Genomic DNA, 7,303 nt, shown 5'->3' on the forward strand with positions numbered 1-7,303 from the left:
TTCCTCCTCAGGATAATGATTTGGGGGAGGGGGGGACAGATAATGGCCAAGCAAAAGTTTCAGCTGCTTTCAGGAACTTTGTTACAGTTTTGTATTCAGTTTTACTTTAAGCATCCACTATGATGGAACAATGGGTTTTACATGGTTTGCATCCATCCTTCCTTCCTTCCTTCCTAAAGAACTATTATTTAATTATTGTACTTAATGGTTTTTGTTATTTTACTGCTGTTCCCCCCACCCCCCGGAAGGTCTATAAAATGTTTTTTTTTTTTTAATGTTTACTGTTAGAAGGCACGTTGTGGAGTTCTTGCTTGGTTTCCTTCTTGCAGACAATTTATTCCCATACTAGACAACCTCATCAGTGCTGTGATGTGCAGGGTGGGGGGGAAGGTTTGTTCGGCTGCTTGTAGAATTTTATAACCCACACGGAATACTTTGTTTGGTAGAAGTACAAGAAATAAATCTAAATGAAGCTAGTGCTTTCATAATTCTATTGCGCTAAAACCATTTTTCTATTTCTATCTGCAATTCAGGAACGCTAGACGCTGGGTGCACGGTCCCAGTTAGGCTGTTTTCTTGTCCACAGTGTGGAGAAGGGTTGACATTGCCTTTTTCTGAGTAATAGCTGGGAATTGAAGGTCTTGTTTTTGAATGAGAGGGTTTTCTTGTCCGTGTTCTGCAGACATTCAGCCCCTTGTTGAAGAAAAACTGCTGAGAAGGCTTTCACGCAAAGAGAATCTGCTACTAGAACCAACAAAAGCATATTTTAATCAGTGAGTTCATGCTAGATGTTGATTGTTTGAGTCTGTACTGTCAAAGGAAAAGGGAATAAGTCAACAAGTTGCTCTTCCTTTCTCAAAAGATAACCGTGGTTCATTGTTCTTGTGTTCCTTGCATAAACCCAAAAGAACGTTAATTGAAATTAATTTATTTGTTAGTTGGGGTCACAGAGCAGTGTCCTGGAATACTAGGGTCTTCTTCCTGTTTTAACAACCCTATGAAGTAGGCTGAGTTGAGAACGATTCAGGATTGGCCCAAAGTTACCCAGGGTGCTCCATGGTAAATGAAGACTTGTACCAACATCTCCCCAATTCATTCAATTCTTTGTTTTTCAATATAGTTGGTGAACACATAGCATAACTCTAGGCATGTTAACTCAGAAATAGGCCCCAAGTCTCATTCTGAAATGCAATCAAGATCTAGCCAATTATCTTCATGATGTCAGACCAGCTTGAGAAGCAAAAAGGGTCATGTTTCATCATTTCCAAAGAGACTTTTGGTACAAGATTTCTGGCACATTTCCTCTTTACAAGCCAAGAGGGCTGTGTTCAAATAAGTGTGTCCCATCCTCAGAAATTCATCACCATCAGCTTCCACTGCTATTGAATATAATCTGGTTAATACTAGAGAACAGGTATTCACAGACATGCTGAACTACAGCTTGCGGTATCCTCCTGCCCCATCCCTGGCCATGCTAGCTGATGCTTTGGGAGATTTGGCCCAGCATATCTGGTTGGCAGGAAAAGGCAACCTTCAGCTGGAGCCAAGAAAGAAGCTATGTCATGTCTCCAATGCTGGTATTATGAATGGGAAAGCTGGCACATCTTGGATACCAGGAGTCATTTCAAACGTGAGCATGAGGATATCTTCTCCTTAAGTGTGTCTGGATTTTTTCTAGCTCCATGCGCTATCTCTGAGTCAGAACTCATAGTGCACCACTGCAGAGAAAGACAGTGTCTCTGAGCACTATGTGCAAAAAAAAAAAAAAATCCAGATGCAATGCTGCATATTCTGCATATTTATGGGAGAATTGCTCTCACTGAGTTAAATAGGCTTCGGATCATCACCCGGGTTCTTCTAGGCTTGCAACTTCAACGGAATGCCAAATGAACCCTGGAAAGGAAGATGTGGGTTAAAGCTCTTTCATCATTTCACAGCATTGCCAAACAGGGGGACTGAATGCATTCTACACCAGTACAGAAATCAAACAAATGGAACTAAAAATGTTCTGAAATAGGCAGGACAAGACAAAACGATGATGGCATTGGCTTCTGCTCCTTTCTCAAGCAAAGAGGGGTGAATGTAGATGGCCTTTTTAGAAACGAGGCCTTTTCAAATAGCCATGGGGCCATTGCATACCATGATTGTGACTGTTTTCATGCCTTGTACAAAGCTATGATTGTCTAGCTGTGGTCTGCTGAGTAGGCTGGGTTCATGCAATGCAGGAAGCCATAATGTAGTTAATAAGCCACAAAGGCCGGGTTATGTATGTCAAACTAGTGCAAGTTAAATTACACAATATCCTCTTTTTTGGGGGTGGGGAGTGCTTTGAGTCGTTGTTGATTCCTGGTAATACCACATGTTCAGAAGTAGCTTGCCATTTCCTTCTTCCTAGGGCTAAGAGAGAATGACTGGCCCAAAGTCACCCAGTTGACTTTGACTCATGCATAACTAGAAGTCACAGTCTCTTGGTTTCTAGCTTGGCACCTTAAATCATGACACCAAAGTGGGTCAATGTCAGTCCTTTGAGGTAGTCCAGACAGGAGACCAAAACCATGAATGGTGACACTACCTATATTGTAAGGTTACAGTAACAGAATCTTGCAAGACTGAAAGCGTTTCCCCCTCCCCTGCCTTTACTTTCCAGACAACTAGAGAGGGTCCCTTCTAAAATGTTTTTTCCATCCCCACTCCTCCTCTGAATTCAGATTTCACGTATCAGACCATTGTCTAGGCTGTGGGTCTTCCTCCAGTCTCCCAAGGTCATTCTCACAGCCTATTACACTCTCATACAATACCTTAGCATACTGTTATTTGAACCCAAGCTTGCTGGAAACCTTGTTCAGGTGGATGGGGGAGATCACAAAAGTAAATAGGGAATTTGGAGGAGGGAGAGGACTCGCTGCCTTTTGCTGCCTCTTGGAACAGGGACGTCTGGGGGGGACCAAAAAGTCACAATGGCATCCACAGTCATGTGATCACAGCCTCTCCTCTTTTCTCTGCGCATCCCAAGAGATAGGACTTTGCATGATCACAGATGCCATTTTGAATTTTTGGGACACCCCCCCCCCCTCCTGTAGATATTCCTCATTTGGGATCATTATGGATAGAACCATCCAACCTGCATCCAGCAAGGGAAAAAGGAACGGGCCCAATGGGGTCTCCAGCATGAGAACTGAAGAAGTGATGTTTTAGGTTGTAGAATGTAAGCCTTTGCTCAGAAGTAGGCTGTAAATTAAATGAACCCTGGAAGACAGCTGGCCCATGCAACTGGTTCTGTTTGTGAAACCACTCTTTTCTGGGAGGACGTGAACAGCATCTTTTAGCCTGTCTTCCAAAAATTATGAAACAAAAGAGGATGATGTGGGTGGGAAGGATCAGTGACCTTGAGAGATGAGAGGGTCTGGATCAGAGATGTAAAAGAATTCTACTGCCAATTCCTCCAAGAGCTGGTTTGATATTTTACCCACATGGTGGGAAGAATCTTAGATATAATCGCAGTTTGGTTACTACCTGTTCTTCCCTTAAAACAAATTCTATGGAGGAGTATATGAGGTGGTGTAGGGGACACCTTTTAGTAAATTGTGTACTTTTTAAAAATTCTGGCAAAGTTACAGTTGTGCCAGGTTCGTCACATGGTAACATCTTCATCACCTTGGCACCCCTTGCACGGACTATGTGACTACAACAACGCATTGTCATATGGTCCTTTCAGCAAGTTCTGGGACAGAAAGTTCTCCATCAAGATCTTTTGGTCAGGCCACGTCCTCCTTAATGTGTTTCAAAACTAACTGCTTTCACCATTCCCATCTCATGATGTTTTTGGTAGACTAAAAGTAACATTTTCGGGTGAGGAGGCTGGCGCAGAGAACTCCTCTATGAAATGGTAGAAGAATAAAGAGGAAATTTGAGGAGCTGTGTACTTCATCTGGAAAGCTAAGCACTGGTGGACGTTGATTACTCAGTTCTTGTTTCTAGTTTCTCTTTCCAAATTTATTTACCAAAAATATCATCATGAACGGCTGCACAAGTTTGCACAAGCTTGCGCAAAACAGGAAAAAAAATGAACTTATGACTTGTGGTCTTGATGATTAGACAGGATAGATTATAGAACAAAGAGAATTAAGTTGTAACTATAGAGTAAGAGGTAAATTTATAATTGTACCTATAACCGCTGTAAAGAAGATGGGAAGTTACTTCTTTGTATCTTTTTTCTTTCTTTTCTATTTTACTTTGTTTTCCTTTCTTGCACTTTTAACTTTCTCTTTGATTTTTTTTCCCCTGCTGTTTTCTTTTTCTTACTTTATATTCATTTGTATTCGTTTTTATTTTCCTTCTTTAAAATCCTTAATAAAATTTTATATATAAATGAAGGGCTGCCCAAGTGACTTTCAAAGCAATCACTTTGAAAACAAGCGTCAGAGGGGTAGTAAGCAGTGAGGCCTCTGGATAGCATTATCAGATATCTGAACAGGCAAAGGAAGACATGGCCAATTGGAAAGCAGGACAAATGGGGTGAAAGGAGAACACACTATTTTACTTTCTTGGCAGCCACGATAAAAATTGCAGCAAAAATTGCAAAAAAATAAAATAAAAATGGTACTTAGCCCTACATGTATATGAAATTGCTTTTTTCAGTGTCAGACAGACTGGTTTTTTAATGGCAGGAATGTGCTAGGGCCCCTTAGGAAAGAGAGAGAAAAAACCTTCAGTATGTAGTTGATTAAGGTCTTATCAATTTCAGGCAGCAGCACAAGCTGGAAGGAGGATGCTAATCTATTAATTAAGGTTGCAGAGTGGAGCTTGTTAACCTGAGTGTGAGTGTGTGTGTGTGTGACACTTTCGAGTCATTGTTGACTCCTGATGACTGCCTGGACAAGTCCCTGAAGTTTTCTTGGCAAGGTTTTTCAGATATGGTTTGCCCTTGCCTTCTTCCTAGGGCTGAAAGAGGGACTGGCCCAAGGTCACCCCGCTGGCTTCGTGCCTAAGGCGAGACTAGATCTCACAATCTTCCAGATTCCAGCCTGGTGCTTTAACCACTACACCAAACTGGTCTCTGTACCCACGGCAAAATAAAACATGCCCAGCAAACTTTCATGTGATACTCAGGTTCTCTCCTGCCTCTGCTGAAATAAGTCTTCAGTTGGGTTCACACAACAATCTTACATTGGTCATGGAATTAATCCACGGGGCAGGGGGAGTTGGATAATACACAAGATTGTAAGCTAAGTGGACAATATTTGTGTCAGTGCATGTGCGTGTGTGTGTGCACCTTCAAGTCAGTGTTGACTCCTGGCAACTGCCTGGACAAGTCCCTGAAGTTTTCTTGGCAAGATTTCGGAAGTGGTTTGCCCTTGCCTCCTTCCTAGGGCTGAGAGAGAGGGACTGGCCCAAGGTCAGCCAGCTGGCTTTGTGCCTAAGGCAGGATTAGAGCTCACGGTCTCCTGGTTTCTAGCCTGCTGCTTTAACCACTACACCCGACTGGCTCTCTATTAACTTTTGCATAGTGAAGAAAAGCTGCTCTGGAAGAGATAATTTGTCAGATACTTTTCAGCTTATGGTGACAAGGTAGATGTTGGTGTTTGCCATTTTTTGTTTTTACATCCCTCTTGGCTGCCCTGCCTTAAAAAAAAATCCATGGGAAGCATTTATTTATTTATTTATTTATTTATCAATCAATCAATCAATCAATCAATCAATCAATCATATTTGTATAGCCGCCCATCTCACCAGAAGTTCTCTCTTCCCTCACAATGTTTTGAGAGAAGTTATAGACTGCTGAAGACATGACAGCGAATGGAAAATAGGACACTCAAATATACCACTGGGTTTTATCATCAATAAGGGCAGCGCGAGAATTCAGTGTCCTGTCAAAATCAAAAGTGGTTTAGTTGTCACCATATTGGATGGGAAGGATAAGGAAAAAAATGCAAGGAGAAAGGGTGTACTTCCTTTCCTGGTTTAATATTTAAAGGGCATCAGTTTAATATTTAATACTAAAGATAATAGGAGCTCTTTTATTCTTTTGCTACTAACATTGCAGAACGTTTTTCGTTTGTTTTTATTAGCACAAGACTTGAGGCTTCACTGTTCCTTCCTGAGATGGTCTGATCCAGGAAAAAATAAATCCACCATCATTGCTTATATTAAGGTTTCCCAAATATGGCTTATGCCATTATCTATCAAATTACAAGAACAGAATCATAAAACTGTAGAATTGTAGAGTGCAGAGTTAGAAGGAGGCTTTTACACCATCAGCAGTGGAACCCTTAGTAAAACTTCACCAGCAAAGATCTGTCCAAACTTTGTGTGAAGAATATCTAGCAAAAGGGAACTCACTAGCAATCAGAGTTACTGGTTGAATGATTCTTGCTGTTTGGAAGTGTTTCCTAACCTTTTCTTTCCTGCTCTGAAAAGTAACTGAATTTGCCCAAGGACACCAAGGAGCAGCTTTCCATTCCCAAAATTACTTTTATTCCTTTTACTAGGAGCCAGACCATGGACTTCCAGGTGTGGTTAACCCCATTTTCAAAAGGATTCAGAGGATGCCGCAAAAACCTAAACAAGATATTATGGCATATAAGCACAGATACATGCATGGAAGAAATGATAGGATGGGAAATAAAAGGAGAAGTCAGAGAGAGATGGAATGAAAAACAGGTAGACAGACACAAGGACCAGAAATGGCTTAAGGAATGATCCCTTATCAGTGATAGGAAGGACAGAGCAGAAGCTGTTCATCAGAACCAACGTGAGTAACATGGAACATCTCCAGCAGGACCCTGTTGAGTTGAAGGGACAGATGGAATGAGTTCCCGTTCAGGCTTAAATAAATAAGATTTTGCATTCAGTGCTTTTGTCCCCAGTGTGGGAAGGGCTGATGTTTCTTCTTAAGTTTCAAGAACATCACAAATTAATGTAACCACACAACCTGTCTGAGTCAAGTTGGGAACCATTGGTGCCGGATTGGAAAGCTCAAAGGAAGGTCAGCAAGAGGCAGAGATTTGGGGGGCAATTGTCCTCTGTCCAAGTGATTTCAAAAAGAGGGCTGAGCAAGTTTTGGAAGTTATTCACAAGAGGTGTTTGGGAAGGGGTGGGAATGTGCCAAGCCTCTTTAAAGCAGCCATGTCTTTTTCATGTTTCTGGATAAGACTCAAAAAACTCTAAAACCAAACAAAACTTCAAAAAGATTCACAGAACTTATTTTCCCTGAAATCCTGTGGTTTCTTTCCCATACTTTGGGGAAGGTGCATACTCCCTGCCGATCCAAGCTGGAATCTCATTCCTTTTTCTGAGGATTTAG

This window comes from Python bivittatus, unplaced genomic scaffold, assembly GCF_059951505.1.
Source record: "Python bivittatus isolate LINGU-HERP-01145 unplaced genomic scaffold, Pbiv_v1 ctg000310_np1212, whole genome shotgun sequence".
NCBI lineage: Eukaryota > Metazoa > Chordata > Lepidosauria > Squamata > Pythonidae > Python > Python bivittatus.